The sequence below is a fragment of the Dasypus novemcinctus genome, chromosome 13 (genome assembly GCF_030445035.2).
Source record: "Dasypus novemcinctus isolate mDasNov1 chromosome 13, mDasNov1.1.hap2, whole genome shotgun sequence".
NCBI lineage: Eukaryota > Metazoa > Chordata > Mammalia > Cingulata > Dasypodidae > Dasypus > Dasypus novemcinctus.
Window position 1 is genome coordinate 95,675,569 of NC_080685.1, and position 17,706 is coordinate 95,693,274.

General features: G+C 44.6%; 1 protein-coding gene across 4 annotated transcripts in view; it reads left to right on the forward strand.

Moving 5' to 3' along the window:
• The window catches only part of UTP25 (UTP25 small subunit processome component), a 74,543-nt gene extending 59,592 nt beyond the window's left edge, over window positions 1-14,951 (forward strand). For 2 of the 4 annotated variants that reach the window (XR_011645562.1, XR_002793763.3), the window contains 2 exons: window positions 13,473-14,353; window positions 14,484-14,951. The gene's annotated coding sequence lies outside the window, so the exon portion shown is untranslated. Of the gene's footprint in view, window positions 1-6,644; window positions 8,903-13,472; window positions 14,354-14,483 lie in introns of those variants that run through there. The other 2 variants (XR_011645560.1, XR_002793764.3) reach the window with 2 other exon arrangements.
• The last annotated feature ends 2,755 nt before the right edge of the window (window positions 14,952-17,706 follow it).

The following is a 17,706-nucleotide window of genomic DNA, read 5'->3' on the forward strand; positions in this document are numbered from 1 at the left end:
CTGAGCCTCACCTCCTCCCCGATCTAAACCTGGAGATTATTCCTTCCTGGTGTCCTTTTTAAATTTTATTTTTTTGTCTCTGAAATAAGAAGGTGTCTTGCATCTGCCGTACATCACAGTATCAGCAGCACGTGGCAGCTGCTGATTAGTGGGACCCCACGGGGGCGGCAGGAGGGCCGTGGCAATGCTGGCTGCTGTGCCTGGCAGCCCTGCCATCCCTCAGAGAGCAGCGCTCACTCTGTCTGTGTCAACAACAATCTGTCTGGGTATTATTCATGTAGCTGGACATAATGAATTTGGCTGTTTGCTAGTGCAGCAAATGGGTTTTTTGCCAGTGACATTAGGATCAAGCTGAGTAATAGGATGTGTCCATACCAGAGTACTGTCCATTTATTAGCTCCTGTGGGAACATGCACATTAAGAAAGTCACATTTTACATGCCTTTGTAGTCGAGGGAACTGCTTGTTAAAAATTTCCACTCAAGCAACCTCAAGCTAAGAATTTGTATTCCAAAGAGCTAGCCCTTTTTCACCAAAAGATTACTTGGGAAGTAGAAAAATCCCCCAGGTTCAATGAGCTCAAATGACTCTGGCTTATATAAAATCTCTGTGGGGAAGTTAACCTTAGCGGAGGAGAAAAGCTTTAGGTCTACAGAGAGGGCAGCCCGGGGGAAATGGCTGACACTTGCTGTCTTTCAACATAATGGCAATTGGTTTTTTTTTTTTTTTTAATGCCAACACGGGATTGAATTTAATTGCCTATGAGGTTACACTGGAAACAAGAACAGCTTTCTGAGTCATCAGGGGCAGCAGTTGCCTTCTTGATTTCAGGGACTGGGGAACGATTCCTCTAGTCCTTCTCAGAAACCTCTCATCTGCCCAATTGATGACTAGAATTCCACCATTTTAGAGTATTCCTTAGCTTGAGATTTGCCTTCTGCCCAATTAAAGATATCCCTCGGAAGTACCAGACATCAAGCCTCCTGGAATTACACAGTGCCAGCCTGCACAACTGTATATGGCAGCCCTGTTAAGCACCATCAGTATGCATGATTTGAAACACTTCCTTATGAATGAGTTTTGATGGAAAGGAAAATTGGATTGTGTTAAAGAGAAAGAGAATATAAAGAAAGCAGGACAAAAAACAAAAAATAAACAAAAAAAAGCAGGAAGAGGATGGGTAGTAATTCCAGAAAGTTTACAAAAGTGGATTTGAAGACAAATCACCTATTTCATAGTCTTAATAAAGATAAATTTAGTAAATAGATGACCCAATCTTTGCAGTTAGGGAGCTTACCAATCTAGGACACTTTGCAAGGTCCATTGTGTACAGTCTAGACAGCTGGTCTCCATAAAGCAAAGGTGATAGACTTCAAAGTGTCTTCAAGGTACACTTTCTCCTAGAGCCTTCTGCATTCGGTCAGGAAGAAAAAGCAGGAATACCGGTCACCCGGCTGTCCTGGGGCTTGGGGATGCTGAATAATTCCCTGTTCTCCCATGTGTCTGTCAAGCCATGTCTTCCATAGAAGGAAGCCCCCTGGGCCCCCATTTGGTATTTGTAGCAGTCATTTAGTGATCTGGGGAAACTGTCCAATGTTCTCTGGAAGATAGTAAGACAATTTCTTAAGCCCAGAATACCCAGTGGTTGGGAACCGGGGGTGGGTGCGGTGTCTCCTGCCAGGCAAGGATTCTCTCAGTCCAGCTTGAGTGGGCTTGGTTTCGCTCACCTTGTTTCCCAGGGGCACCCCTCAGGGATCAGCTTCTTTCCTTCCTCTTCACAGGTGCCCCTTAGCCCCTCAAGACTAACTTCTGAGTGGATTACTAGCTGCTTTAAGCTACAGTCTTCCTTGCTATTCTCAAAGACAAACAAAGAGACCCTTTTGTTTTTTCACCATTTGCCATAAGAAAGAAACAGGCAGTATACCAAGGTGCTACAAACATGGTTCACACAAAGTTTCCAGAACTTTGCTCAGTTCTTCCAGGCACTGTCCCACATGGCAGATGCTAGTTTATCCTCCCCACTACTGTCCGTCCTTGGCCCTCATTTCTTCTTAAACTAAATATAGACAATTACATGCTCCCACTTCATCTGCCATCTTTAGGCTGAAACCCTCCAGGTCTCTGTCCTTGCTCTCGACTCTCTGTCAGCTCAAAACTCGACATCCAACTGTACTGTCAACAGCCTCCCCTCAGAGTTCTCCAGGTGAGGACCAACTCAGGCGTCTAAAGCAGAAGTCAGAACGTAGATGTGGCTCAAGCAATTGGGCTCCCATCTACCATATAGGAGGTCTAGGGTTTGATTCCCAGAGCCTCCTAGTAAAGGCAAATTGGCCCACATGGTGAGCTGGCCTGAGCGGATTGCTGACCTGCATGGTGTGCTCACCTGCACAAGAGTGCTGGCCCATATGGAGTGCTGGCCCGCATGGAGAGTTGGTACAGCAAGATGATGCAACAAAAAGGGACACAGAGGAGAGGCAATGAGTGACACAGTAGACCTGGGAGCTAAGGTGGTACCAGAGATTGAACACCTCTCTCCCACTCCAGAAGGTCCCAGTATCAGTTCCCGGGGTCACCTAAAAAGAAGACAAGCAGACACAGAAGAACACACAGTAAATGGACACAGAGAGTGGACAGTGAGCCAAAAAAAAAAAAAAAAATAGGGGGGGAGAAATAAATAAATCTTTAAAAATAAATAAAGCAGAGGTCATTAACATCCCCCTACATCATCCCAGTCTGCTCTTCCACCTGTATGATCTATATTGGTGCCATAATCCACCTAGTCACTTTAAACACAAACCTGGGAATATTGCCAGTAAGCTGCTTCATCATCATTGTACTATCTACCTATGAAATCTTATACCTTGTATCTTACTGTCTCTGTTCTTGGCCCCTCCTTCCCTGAGGATTTATGCCCTGTCATCTCTCCCTTGGACCATTCCAGTAGTAAGAACTGTCCCTCTGGCTTCGCATGTCCCTAATCCATCTTTTGCAATGCTGCCACAGCATGGTTTCTCATAAGCAGATCTGATTGTGTTGTGTACCTGATTAAACCCTACATGGATGCTCCATTGCTCTCCGGATACAATTCAAGTTTCCAAGAATGGCCTGTTAGGTAGTCTAAGTGCCTCTCATCCTTCTCTCTGATGAAGCCCGCCACCTGCCCCACCCACTTCCCCTTGCTGTGTTCAGGCTGAAGCACACTTCTTATACCTCCATGCCTTATTTCTGGTATGCCCTCTGCCACTTACTGACCCGAATGTTAAGTCCTGTCTTAGTTTGCTAGGGCTGCCATAACAAAATACACAAACTGGGTAGCTTAACACAACAGAAATGCATTGTCCCACAGTTTGGGAGACTCTAGGGAAGAATCTGTTCCATGCCTCTCTCCTGGCTTCTGGCAGTGGTCTGCCAGCAAATCCCTGGCATTCTCTGTCTCAGGTGTCACATGACAGTCTTCCCTCTGTCTGTGTCCAAATTTCCTCTTCTTATAAGAACATCAGTTATAATGGATTAAGGCCCCACTCTACTCCAGTATGACCTTATTTTAACTTGCCTAATTCCATCTGTAACGACTTTATTTATTTATTTCACATTCTGAGGTACTGGGTATAGAATTCAACATATCTTTTTGGGGGAGGCACAAATCAATGCATAACAAGTTCCTTCTTTGAAAGAGTAGGTCTAAAGTCCGATTGAGAGCAGAACAATAATTGTGATCTAGCTGGCCAATAACTCAGCTCAGTTCAACTACCTTCCCAATCCAAGGACCTTGATGGTGATTGGCATAGTAGAGGTAGACTGGCCCTCTGTTTATTGTGGAAATAGAAATATATTTCAGCTTGGTCAAAGCAAAGAGTCAGAATGCTTGGGGTCAAATACTTTAGTCTCCTCATTCTTAAAATGGTAATAATAATAATATATGTCTCATAAGGTTGTATAATGAGTAAGGGGATTAATATTAATATATGTAGACATCTTAGAACAGTACCAGGTAGAGAAAGTGCTTAATAAATGGTAGCTTATTGATGTTATTATTTGTTGTAGTATTTACAGAATTCCATTTTCTCTATCAACTCATCAGAAAGATTTGTTTCTTTGATGTTGGAGATTTGGGCCCAAAGGGTATCGGGAATGAAAGAAAGAGAAAAATAAGAAGGAAACAAAGAGAAAAAGAGAGAGAGCTGGGATCAGGGGGTCTGTGAGTAGAGACTCCTCAGACAACTTTATTTTCTACAAGTACCATTATATATACTCAAGCTATCATGTGCACAAGCAGTATAGCTACACATTAACAATACTCGTAAATTTAAAAACTTATCCCAGAGTTCAAAGATTTAGTATTCCTTTCAAACTGCAAGGTGTGTTTGCTCATATTTCTCCCTGCTGCGGACGACTTTGTCCTGTTGACCGGAAAGGCTTAATTGCTGTATTCCTATGTTAAAAACGTAGCCATGGAAACAGCATGTCTTTCTTTGCAAAACCACTATGCCTCAGTTTCCAACATTTTTTGACAAATCAATTTTATTGATACATATTTATAAAGCATATAATTCATCCAAGGTGTACAACCAATGGTATTTGGTATAATCACATTATTATACCATTATAATCATTATTCGAGCATTTCATCAGAAAGATTTTACCCCGTAACTGCTGGAGAGGTCGTAGCACGACCTGCGACCCGGCACTAACGCTTGCCATCTGATTGGTGGCAGAAATGACTGACAGACACAGCAGTACAAATAAACACCTAACGCCCCATTCCTGCCCACCCCACTCTGCTTTGTATTTTATAAAGGGAATTCATGACTGGTAGATGTGGTGGTAGCTAAAAGTACTTTTTTTTTTTTTAAGATTTATTTATTTATTTATTTCTCTCCCCTACCCCCCCCCCCCCACCCTGGTTGTCTGTTCTCTGTGTCTATTTGCTGCGTCTTCTTTGTCCTCTTCTGTTGTTGTCAGCGGCACGGGAATCTCTGTTTCTTTTTGTTGCGTCATTTTGTTGTGTCATCTCTCCGTGTGTGTGGCACCATTCCTGGGCAGGCTGCACTTTTTTTTGAGCTGGGCAGCTCTCCTTACAGCGCGCACTCCTTGCGCGTGGGGCTCCCCTACGCGGGGACACCCCTGCGTGGCAGGGCACTCCTTGCACGCATCAGCACTGTGCATGGGCCAGCTCCCCACGGGTTAAGGAGGCCTGGGCTTTGAACCGTGGACCTCCCATGTCCGGGATGGACGCCCTAACTACTGGGCCAAGTCCGCCACCTAAAAGTACTTCTTGTCTCTCTTCAGGCTTGAGGCCACCAGGGTCTTCCCCAATCCAGGCAGAACCCAGAGTCCTCCAAAGCACTTCCTTGTCCCCCATCTCCTTAGGTTACCGATTGCAAAGCCCTTCTGCCTCCATGAGCCCACATGATTTCCACAGAGACCCTGCGAGGTTTTGGGCCTCTCCATCCACAGATAGGCTCTGTCACCTGCCTCTGAAAATGCTTTAGTCATTGTCATTTGGGTGGATACTCAGAAAAACACTTTTTATCAAAAAAGTTTGCTTGGTCATTTTGTGTAGACCCAGCAGGAGGGAGAGACCCTTGGCAGGTAGGTTTAACTCAGACCTCTGGGCAGGGAAAATGCCTGGAAATTCGGCCTGGTCTTACGAGAGCCATGTTTCAGCTGAATAGGAAACAGCTTTAAAAGAAAAGAGGGAAGGACAGAAACTAATGAGACATCTCTTTCCTCAGAGATAATACAGGATGCTCACCAAGTGGTCTGCAGCAGCCACTGCATCTGCTACACTTCAGTGACAACTGAAATGCCTTGGAGATAAGGAAACAATTATGAGACCTGAGAAGATATGAAAGGAAACCCAATAGCAGCCAAATAGCACTGCCATCTATTAGCAAATTATTACAGGCTGAAGCAGGCTTTAATGAGATTTTAACAAAAGAAATCTAGTGGCGTGCCTCTGGGGCAAAGAGGTTTTATTATGATGTGAATGATTAAGTGGGCAAGAGGCCCTCCCTCAGAGCTCCAATAAAGAGGAAATGTGTGAGCCCAGGTTCGCTGCTCTCCAAGCAGTTCTTACTCCCATTCAGGATGAAAAGCTCCTGGAGAAATGGACCCACATAGTGCTGTTCCTGAGGGTACCTGGCCTGGTCAGCTGAGCCAAGTGAGTGTTTAGGGAAATCGTTCTAGACCGGTATGTTGTGATTCCAATACTATCGTACTTTTGATGATCCTAAAGGGCATTGTGAAATTTTCAAGAAATTCTGAAGCCAAAAGATAGAGTGATAGCATTAATTTGAAGGTACAATGAGGTTAGCTAGAGTCAGGACCTGCCTGCCCATGACCTTGTAAAATCACTGGGGTTTCCAAATGAAAGTGATATGATTCGAATGCAGGTTTGCGAGGGGAAAGAGAAGGCCAGAGGGAGGGAGGAAAATGCAGTTCCAGGAAGTCAATGGGGACTCTGCTCAGACGTGCTCTTGCATGGATTGGATTTTTCTCTTCCCTTTTCCCACCCACTGATGCATTAAATGAAAATTTATAGGCAGTCAGTATTATAAGAGAGAGAACCATTTCAATACTAGTATGTCTGTTAACCAGGAATTTGTTTTATTTGAAATATATGCTTCCACTGCCTCACTGCAGGAAACTGAGGATCAACGGGGTGATCCAATATGCCTGGACTGTTAAATAGCATAATTCTTCAGGGAAGGGACATGGAACCACATCCTAGGAAGAACATCGGAGGGACAGTGAGGTCAGGGTGAGCAAGCAGCCCCTCCACCTGCTGATGAGCCAGGGACACTGATCCTTTAGCAGCTGGGGCACAAGAGTGTGTCAACTTTTGTGGCAGCCTAATCTCCAGAATCCCTATGCACTAGGCTGGTTATTCTCCCCTGGAGACCAATGGCAGACATTGACTCTGAAAATCTGTAGTGTCTGATAATACATGATAAATGAGTTAGGAGTATAGTAGCACTTCTCTTAATGGCTCATGCTGTAGGAAAGAGATTTAATAGAATTGAGGATAAATTCAAATGATGTAAGATAAATCTCAAGACTGTACATCTTTGGGATGGATAGCTCATTTTGTTATAATATAGTGCCACTATATTATTATTAGCTAACATTCATGAAGCATTTAATAAGTGTCAGGTACTATTTTAAGCACTACACATTAACTCAGTGCCTTTCACACTATCTGTGTTGATAAACCACCATTTTTTGTTGTTGTAAATTTCCAATCAGTTACAGGTCAATGTTTTTGTATAATTCAATAAAAAATTAATTACTAGAGAAGTGAAATTTTTAAAAGATGCAAAACTTAAGCTTAATTTTTAAAAAATATTAGATTCCACACACATAAAATTACTCTGACGAATTGCTATCAAAGTTTCTAAATGCTTACTCTTAATCTCTGAGTTTCTCTCTCCAGGGACCAGTAGCAGACATTCACAGACTGGCAGCAGCAGCCTACAGTGGAAGAGCACTGGATGAATTCATATTACCTTTGCAGAAATGCCCTATGATAGAGTTATTGTCTCCATTTACTGATGGGGAAACTGAGGCACACAGTTATCTTGCTAAGGAAATTATATCCTTTAGTAGTCAATTAGCTTTGGAAAGAGAGAAGTCTCTGTTTCATGATCACAGACTGTATTCCATTGTCATTTTGAAATTAAGAGTATTTTAAGAGAAGCAAGACTTAATGAGAAAGTATTGAATGGGATTTTATGATCCAGGCCTTTTTGGAGAAACCATGAAAGAACTAGGCCAAACTGGTGTCTTCATAGGAAGGTCGTGGGGATGGTTAGGCTCTTGTGTCAAGTTGACCAGGTGATGGTGTCCATAGTTTGGTCAGGCAAGCACTGGCCTGTTACTGTGAGGACATTTTGTGGACTTAAATCATCAGTAAGTTGACTGCATCTATGGCTCTACTACATCTGTGGTCAACTGGGGAGGTTGCCTTCTGCAATGAGAGACATCTCATCCAATCAGCTGAAGGCCTTAGAAGGAGAAGTGATGAGTTCAGGAGTCAGAAGAGAGTATTTCCATCTCTACTTCAGACAGCCAGCTCTGGGGGAATTCATCGAGGGCCTTCATCGAAGTTCCCAGCTCACAGCCTGCCCTGAAGAATTTGGATTTGTGTACCCTCACAGTCACGTGAGACGTTTCATAAAATCTCATAATATTTACAGATATCTCCTGTGGACTCTGTTTTCTTAGAGAATGCTGGCTAGCACAGCCATCTTGCTGTTCAGAGCAGTGTGGCAAAGCGTTTTGGTATGTGGCTCAGCAGCCAGAGGGCTTGGGTTTGTTGCCTGGCTTGCGTCCTATGTGCAGTGTGAACTTGGGCCAACTTTGTAACTTGTCTAACCCTATTTTCTTCATCTATAAAATGGGGATAATATCAATTCCTACTTCAAAGGATTGTAGGGAGTATTAACTGTGTTAATATCTGTGAAGTACTTGGAAAAATATAGCACATAGCAAGTGCTCAATAAATGTTAATTAGTTTTACATATGAAAAACAAAACATTGCAAGAATCCCAGATTCCCAAAATGCTCGCTCTAAAATGGCCTGACTTCTGACTGAAAAAGCCAGTCTTCCCTACCTTAAACTAGGGCCACTGGTGAAACTTTGCAGTGCTGCATTCGTCACCATCAGACAGAGCAATTTCCCAACCATGGCACTGTTGACATTTTGGGCCAGGTAATTCTTACTGGGGAGGGGTCATTTGGTACACTGTACAATGTAGGATGTTTAGCAGCAAGCCGGCCCTCTACCTACTACATGCCAGTAGCACCCCCACTTATGATAATCAAAAGTGCCCCCAGACATTGTTAAATTTCCCTGGGAGGGGGTCAGACTCACCCCAATTGAGAACCACCCTGTAAGAAAATATAATATCAATAAAAGCTCCTTATATTTTATAGTTTTTCAGTTTTAAAAGGCATCCTCAGATCTTTAACTCAGTTGGGAAAAATAAAAAGAGGATGAAGGAGAACAAAAGAGGAAAAGAAAGAAAGAGAAGAGAAAGGAAGGGAAGGAGGAAGGAAATACAAAGAGTACAAAGAGATAAAGGAAGGGCAGACAGTAAAAGAAGGAATCTCTGAACAGGTGCGTGTGTTTGTGTGATCTCCCATGAGTACATCCACAGCTGCAGGTCCTGTCAGCACTTCAGACTCAGCTAGTTCCAAACTGACCTCTGCTCCTTCTCTGTGGCTCCAGTTTCTGTTACTGATCTCACCATCTACCCAATCACCCAGGGCTGGAAAGGTGTTTCCTTTTAAGAGGACACTTCCTCCTCCCACCACCATCCCTCCCCTTTCACCCAACACCTAGTTAGTTATCAGGTTTGCTGATTCTACTTCTGTATCTTCCTCAGGGTCAAGAGTTACAGATTCATCTGATGTAAGAGCTGAAAGGGACCCAAGACCTAGCCCATCACTCTCCTTTTATAGATGAGGAAACTAAAGCCCATGGAGATCTAGGGCGTGACCTTGACCAAATTACTCTGAGTCAAATTTCCCTGATTGCAAAATGGGATAATAGAGTCTGCCTTATTGGGTTGTCATTAGCTGGCAGAGCTGACCTATCGTGGTGTGTTCCCAGGAATTCTGTTCCCTTCCCCTGAGTCATGGGTAGGCAGTTCAGAGGCTAGCGCCCAGTGTTCTGCCATCTTCACCATGCCGCCGCCCTCTGTCACAGTCCCTTACTGACAACATTTCTGATCATTTGGCCCCACCATTCCTTTCCTCTTCCTCCTGCCTCAAATCTTGATGAACCTCAATATTGGCCACCCTGGCCACAGGCCCCTCCCTAGATTGACCCATTTACACACTGCTTTTGGAGTTATGTCCTAAGACAGCATGGGATCAGATCCCTCCCATTTTTAAAAACCCTTCACCAGTTGCCCACCATAAACTTTAAATTTCTTAGCTATATAAAATGCCAGCCTCTTTCCCTTCACCCCACTATCTGTCCCAAATTTATCTTCCTAATCTAAATCCCCCATTTTCCTTCATGTCTGTAGCCAAACGGAAAAGGCAGTTTCCTGTACACACCCACTGCTGCTCTTCGCTTATGCGATTTGCCTCCCTGGGAGTCCCCTTCCCCTCTTCCTAAATCCACACATCCTACTTGTACCCCTTCCTCCAGCCCCATTTCACCTGTGAACTTTCTTCACGAAGCTGACCTTATCTTCCTGGCTAGCAGGTCTTCAATCTCTCTGTTCTCTGAACTCTTGGGCACGTTTTCTACATCTATTATACAGCGTTTATGTATTTCCATCTTGTATCATAAATATCCATGTAGTCATTTCATTTTCCCTGCTAAGGTGCAACACATGCAGGTGATTTTTATATTTTCATTGAGCCTCATACAATAACTATTTACTCAGTATATATAGACCCTATGAATGACATTAACTTATTTTATTTTATTTTATTCATTTCTCTCCCCTTCCCTGCCCCCCCCCCACCCTGTTGTCTGCTCTCTGTGTCCATTCGCTGTGTTCTTCTGTGTCTGCTTGTATTCTTGTCAGCTGCACCTGGAATCTGTGTCTCTTTTGGTTGCGTCATCTTGTTGTGTCAGCTCTCCGTGTGTGCAGCGCCACTCCTGGGCAGGCTGCAATTTTTTCGCACTGGGCAGCTCTCATTACGGGGCGCACTCCTTGCACATGGGGCTCCCCTATGCAGGGGACACCCCTGTGTGGCACAGCACTCCTTGTGCGCATCAGTACTGCACGTGGGCCAGCTCCACACGGGTCAGGAGGCCCTGGGTTTGAAGCTTGGACCTCCCCTGTGGTAGGTGGACACCCTAACCACTGGGCCAAATCCGCTTCCCGACATTAACTTTCATATTTATTAATTAATCCCTCATGAAATCCCTATCTATGTAGTTATCTATCTCCCTGAATTTGACAGTGATTTTTAAAAAGCTAGCATACGATAGCAGCACTACCAGCAGAGATTCATAAAAGAGACATGCGTAGGTCAGGAGGGTTGTGTTGAGCAGCCTGGTGTGTGTGAGCATGCAAGCTGTGGGCACGTCGTGCAGTAGTGCAAACAGTGCTGCAGGTTTCTGCCGTCATCAGGGCTGGTTTCCATGCCTAGCTCTAACACCTGGCAGCGGGGTGACTTGGCCAGGTTACTCTGCAGAGCTAACTTTTTCCCCTCATAGATAGGGGTAACAGTGCCTACTTTCCTGTTGTTTTGAGGATCTTTTATTCATCTCATCAACAAACATTTACTGAGTGCTGCCTATGTGTCAGCTACCCGGTAGAAGGTATATAGACTGTATACCAAAGTGCCTGGTAAACAATGGATACTAAATAAATGGCAGTAGCTTTCTTACACGTTCATGTGTGTTTAGATAATGCTTAATAAAAGGCATTTTTAAAAAAAATTGTGGTAACGTATATATAAAACATAAAATTTGTAATTTTAATCATTTCGAAGTATGCAATTCAATGACATCAATTACTTTTTCAATGTTGTAATGCCATCACTACCTTCCACGATGAAAACTTTTTCATCACTCCAAGCAGAATCTCTTTACCCATTAAGCAACAACTGCTCCCAGCCCCTGCTAAATGCTAATCTACTTTCTATCTCTATGAATTTGCTTATTCTACATATTTCACATTCGTGGAATCGTGCAATATTTTTCCTTTTGTGTCTAGCATATTTCACTTAGCATAATGTCTGCAAGGTTCACCCATGTTGTAGCATGCATCAGAACTTCATTCCTTTTTATGGCTGAATAGCATTCCATTATATTTATCAATTCTTATGTCAATGGACAATTGAGTTATTTCTATCTTTTGACTATTGTGAATAACGCTGTTGTGAACATTGGTGTACAAGTGTCCGAGCCTTTTCTTTCTGTTCTTTGGGGTATATACCTAAGAGTGGAATTGCCAGGCCCTATGGTAATTCTTTCTTTTTTTTGAGGAAGAACCAAGCTGTTTTCCATGGTGGTTGCCGCATTTTTCATTCCCAGCAGCAATGTGTGAGAGTTGCACTTTCTCCACATTCTTGTCTCATTGTGGTTTTGATTTGCAATTCCCAAATGGCTAATGATGTTGAGCATCTTTTTATGCACTTATTGGCCATTTGTCTATCTTTGGAGAAATGTCTATTCAAATCCTTTGCCTGTTTTTTAAATGAGCTATTTGTCTTTTGCTCCTTATTAAGACTCTACATTTTCTTTTTGGAAATGTTTTTTTCTCTTCCCCTTCCCCTCCCCTGCCCTGCTGTTTTTGCTGTTTGTGTCCATTCACTGTGTTATCTTCTGTATCTGTTTCTCTTTTTGTCTTCACTTCTCATCTTTCTCCTCTAGGATTCACTGGGATTTGAACATGGGGACCTCTGATGTGGAGAGAGGTTCTCTGTTAATTTTACCACCTTAGTTCCTGGTCCCTGCTGATCTTCACCTTAACTCTCCCCCTTGTCTTTCTTTTGTTACGTCATCATCTTGCTGTGTGACTTACTTGCACGGGCACTGGCTCACTGGCACTCACATGGGCATTCAGCTTGCCACGCAGGCACGTGACTCACCGCACAGGCACTCAGCTCACCACATGGGCACTTGGCTCGCGGTGCGGGCACTTGGTTCACTGCGTGGGCACTTTGCTCACCACACGGGCACGTGCCTCACCATGAGGGCACTGGCTCACCATGCAGGCACATTTTCTCTTCCTCTTTTTCACCAGGAGGCCCCAGGGATTGAACCCAGGTCCTCCCATATGGTAGGTGGAGGCCCTATCACTTGAGCCACATCTGCTTCCCAAGACTCTTTTATTTTTACACTTGGATAGAGGGAAACAGTTTATTCGTTAGCCATAGTTTTTCTCTTCTCCAGTGACTATGTTTCATTCTCTGAGTATCCATACCCATGGAAAAATCAGGAGCAGTTAATAATACCATTTTTTGAGTGTCTACTATGTGCTGTTTACCTTCTTTAGGGTAGACTTTATGATCTCCAAGTAGAGGTGAAGAAGCAGACTCAAAGAGGTGGTTACCAGCCAATAAACAATGGTGACCTCCTCCAAATACCACACTTCCCACTCTACCTTCACCTCAGAGGGCGAGGCACCCAAAATTCCAGGTTGAGATAAGCAGTAATTATTTACTCTATCATCTTCTCAACAGTTTTTATCAATAATTGACCTGGGTTTAGAACTCTGAAATATTGAAGCAAAGTTTATTTTCTTTGTTTTAAAAACAGAAACAACATAATCAGTTGGAAGGAGATTCCACATTCCTCTCCCCATATTCCTACTTCCACCAAGAGAGGAGGGAACATCCACCAACTGCTCAAGTCTCCAGTCTGTGCTGGTTCCTCCCCACAGAGGACATATGACTAATTCCGGACTTTTTACAGCCGGTACAGTTATTAGCCTGGAAAGCATGAGCCAGGCCCAGCAGGGCATCTGGTTCATTTGCCCACATCTCTCTTCCTTCTAGATGAAGCAGAGCCCATTGCAGCTGCCTTGTCCACATCATAAGGAGAACTGGGTCTCCCCTGCCTGTGATGCTGTGTGATGCAGTGCTCAACCTACAGCCGTTTGCTTACACGGGCTCAGAGCACACCCTGAGTGTCCCACGTGGCCCTGTCCTCTGGGATGTTCACGTGCGCCCAAAGCCCAGATTCCAGTGGGGAGCTGAGAAGCCTTGTCCAGGCAATGTCTCTATTTCAGGTTGCACCAGAGATCCCCACACGGTGGGAATTTATTGGGGCACGTGCCAAGTCATTAATATAGCTGATATTTTTGTACCTTTTCCGGTAAGTGATTCTTATACATATTTTATCGAACCATCAGAAAAAGTGGGTCGTTTTAAGGCCAGAACCCCTGGCTCCATTTCTAGAACAGGGGCTTTCAGTTCTTTAGTCCTATCTGTATCAAGGCTGAAGTTATTGTTATGGACCAGTTAACCTGCAGGACTTGTCAGTGATTATAAACCATATATATAAATACTGTCTAAACAACCCTTGTTTAGTAGGCCTACTGCTTTCGTTTGGAGATCTGGACAGTATACCTGCGGCATTGCCCGCTCTGGTAGCTTGGCACGACAACCAATAGGAGAATCGCCTGGCTGCGTGGTGTGCTCTGGCAGAGCAAAATGTACTGAAGATGATGAGTTCTTCCTTTTGTGTGTGTGTTTCAAACACTGGGGGTTGTGGCTCGAGTCCATGCCAAAACAACCCAGACAACTGCTTTGGACGGTCGCGAGGCCTGCTTCCAATGTCCCTGACACCCGGGACACACGGACCTGTAAGCCCAATTGACCGCAGTGCCTCAAGTGAGCAGAAATGCTTTCCCCCGAAAAGCCTCACAACCCAATAGGTAAGCGGCTGCCATTGGAAATCTAACCATTCTGCAGTTAACAAATAGGAAGATGGAGACTTTTTTGATTTTTGTTGTTTAGGAGCCTAGAATTCGAAACTAAAAACGTTTTTTCTTTTTTCTTTTTCAGAAATAACTCATACATGTTAACCAAGGTAATTGACAAAAGTCACTTCACTGGCAGCGGACTTGGCCCAGTGGTTAGGGTGTCTGTCTACCACATGGGAGGTCCGCAGTTCAAACCCTGGGCCTCCTTGACCCGTGTGGAGCTGGCCCATGTGCAGTGCTGATGCGCGCAAGGAGTGCCCTGCCACGCAGGGGATTCCCCCGCGTAGGGGAGCCCCACGCGCAAGGAGTGTGCCCCGTAAGGAGAGCCGCCCAGCGCAAAAGAAAGTACAGCCTGCCCAGGAATGGCGCCACACACACGGAGAGAACTGACACAACAAGATGACACAACAAAAAGAAACACAGATTCCCGTGCCACTGACAACAACAGAAGCGGACAAAGAAGACACAGCAAATAAGACACAGAGAACAGACAACCGGGGCGGGGGGGAAGGGAGAGAAATGAATAAATAAATAAATCTTAAAAAAAAAATTCACTTCACTTACATTTGTACTTAGCATCTTAAAAAGAAAGTTTTAGCCCTAATCCCACCATCAATTGCATGGACTTTTCTGGGCCTCAATTTCCTGATGCTCTTTCTGCCCCTGTATTCTGTTTATTCTCAGAACTTAGTAACTAGGCATGGGTTGCCTTGAAGTTGTACTTTGGTGGTTCTCAGAGGTTTTTGGAAATGAAAGAGTCTAGAGAAACAAATCTAGTAAATACAAAGGGAGAAACTTGCCAGATGCAAAGTGGGAGTTTATTCCAGGCATATTAAATGATCATGAAACACATCCATCTACATTTATTAAGAAGAGGGAACACCGCTCTGCTCGCCTAAAGCCTTCATTTCCAAAGCATTAACAAATTATTCATTTCCTTCATAAGTTCTTTAGTCCTTGGGGTATTTAACACTGGGAATTTGACCATATTATTACCTACCTCATAACACGTGACAAAGATGACACTAAATATTTTATACACATGACAGTAGATATGGCTTATAGATCTTCGTTTCTTTGCTTTGCTTTTGGCCTAATCGCTGTAATACTTTACTATAGACCTTTTCCACCCAAAGCAGGATGGATATTTCTCAGATTTGTAGTATTTTCACAGGTAAATACCACTGACCACATAACAAAGCCCATTTTCTTTTATGCAAATGAAAGTCGAGGATATTGAAATTAAAGTTGCTGAGTGAATGCATATGCTGCACTAACTAGAGCCTTTTGGTTAACTCTTCATTAAGTGCTTACCATTGCAATGCTCTTGTGCTGAGTACAGTAAAGTGCAAGAAGGTTCCTAAGTCTCCATCCCCATCCTGAAGGGGTTAGAATATTGTGAAGATGGAAATATGACCATGGAAAACAGCTAATGGCATGTGTTTACTCACAAGCAGAGGGGATTAAGCTCTCTTGGACTCCAGGATGGGTAGGTTCATGAAGGCTTTGTGAGCAGAGTGGGATTTCATCTCAGCTTCAAGGATGGGTGAAAGGTGAACAGAAAGAAAAAAAGAACAGAGGTGACCAAGACTGGTTTCTTTTTTCTGGACCAAGATATGGGCCTTGCTCCTCGAGCCCAGCACCCTCTCCTACCCTGACTACCTTGAAATTAATCTTGTAGCTGAGGGGCTGCAAAGAAAAACAACTCAGACTGCAGAAAACAGTGAAAAAAAGGGAAAAAAACTACTTCAGATGCCAGCTCTTCCAAGTTACCGTCTTCCCTGAGCCTCGTCTCAGAGCTCGTCTACCAGATGACCCGCCAGTACTTTCCCGTTGCCTTTGCCCTAGCTGTAAAAGTCAACCAGCCCTGCCCTCCTTAGAGGAGGGATCTACCCTCTCTCCCCTATCATCATGACTAAAGTCATCCTGGTCTGTTTCACACGGTCTAGTGCGAGTGTTTTTCCTTTGACAGAGGTTATTGTGCATAAGCAGAGCTGGGGAGATGCGGGGAGGGGCTCGTGTTCTGGGAACGGGGAGGAGAGCAGCCCAGCTCAAGAGTTAGTCCTCAAGAGTAGAGGAAAATACTGTTAGAAAAGGAATCTGGAGCCAGTTTGTCAGCAAAGAATGTGAGCACAGAGCCCAACTCGGGCTGAGCCACACAAGGCAGGTCGGTGGAAAGAACCTTCAAGATTCACTTTGAAACAGATGACAGGAAGCACCCCCGGCAGCAGGCTAGAGTCCCTGTCATCTGGCCCAAGCTTTCATCTTGCAACAAGCAAGCCAAGACCAGGGTGACTCGAAATGAACGGCCGAGCCCAGCGTAGCACGCGGGTTCCCAGCGCCTGGCTCTGGGCTCCGGCTGCCACATCTTTCTGCCTCCACTCCTCCAGCCTCATCCAGCTCCCTCTCCGTGCTGCTGGCTGCACTGTGCTCTCCACACTGGCCCTCTCGCTGTTGCACAGACACTCCAAGCTCTTTCCCACTCAGAGTGACAGCGCCGTGTTCTGTCCATCCCGAGGCCCTTGCTTTGGTTTTCACACATGCGGGCTTCTCATCTCAGATCTCAGCCCAGCTGTCTTCTCAAAGAGGCATGCCCCAACTGCCAGCGAGAACGGTGTCTCCTCCAAACCTGTCACACTATCCTGGCACTTACTTCTTTGACAGCACTTATCAATATCTGCAATTAGTATTACTGCTTACTTCTTTTTTTTTTTTAAAGATGTATTTATTTATTTCTCTCCCCTTGCCCTCTACCCCAGTTGTCTGTTCTCTGTGTCCGTTTGCTGCATGTTCTTCTTTGTCCACTTCTGTTGTTGTCAGCGGCACAGTAATCTGTGTTTCTTTTTGTTGTGTCATCTTGTTGTGTCAGCTCTCCGTGTGTGCGGCGTCATTCCTGGGAAGGCTGCCCTTTCTTTCACGCTGAGCGGCTCTCCTTATGGGGCACACTCCTTGCACGTGGGACTCTCCTATGCGGGGACACCCCTACACGGGGACAGCCCTGCATGGCACGGCTGCGTGCATCAGCACTGCGCATGGGCCAGCTCTGCATGGGTCAAGGAGGCCCAGGGTTTGAACCTCGGAGCTCCCATGTGGTAGACAGATGTCCTAACCACTGGGCCAAGTCTGCTTCCCTGCTGCTTACTTCTTTATTGTTTGTCTACCCAACTAAAATGTAAACGGCATGAGAGCGGGATTTGCTCACTAATACGATCTGTTCCCTGATCTAACCCCAGTACCTTGAACAGTATATGGCATGTATTAGGCGCTCCAACTAACCTAAAGGAATGAATGATGGTTGATGTGGC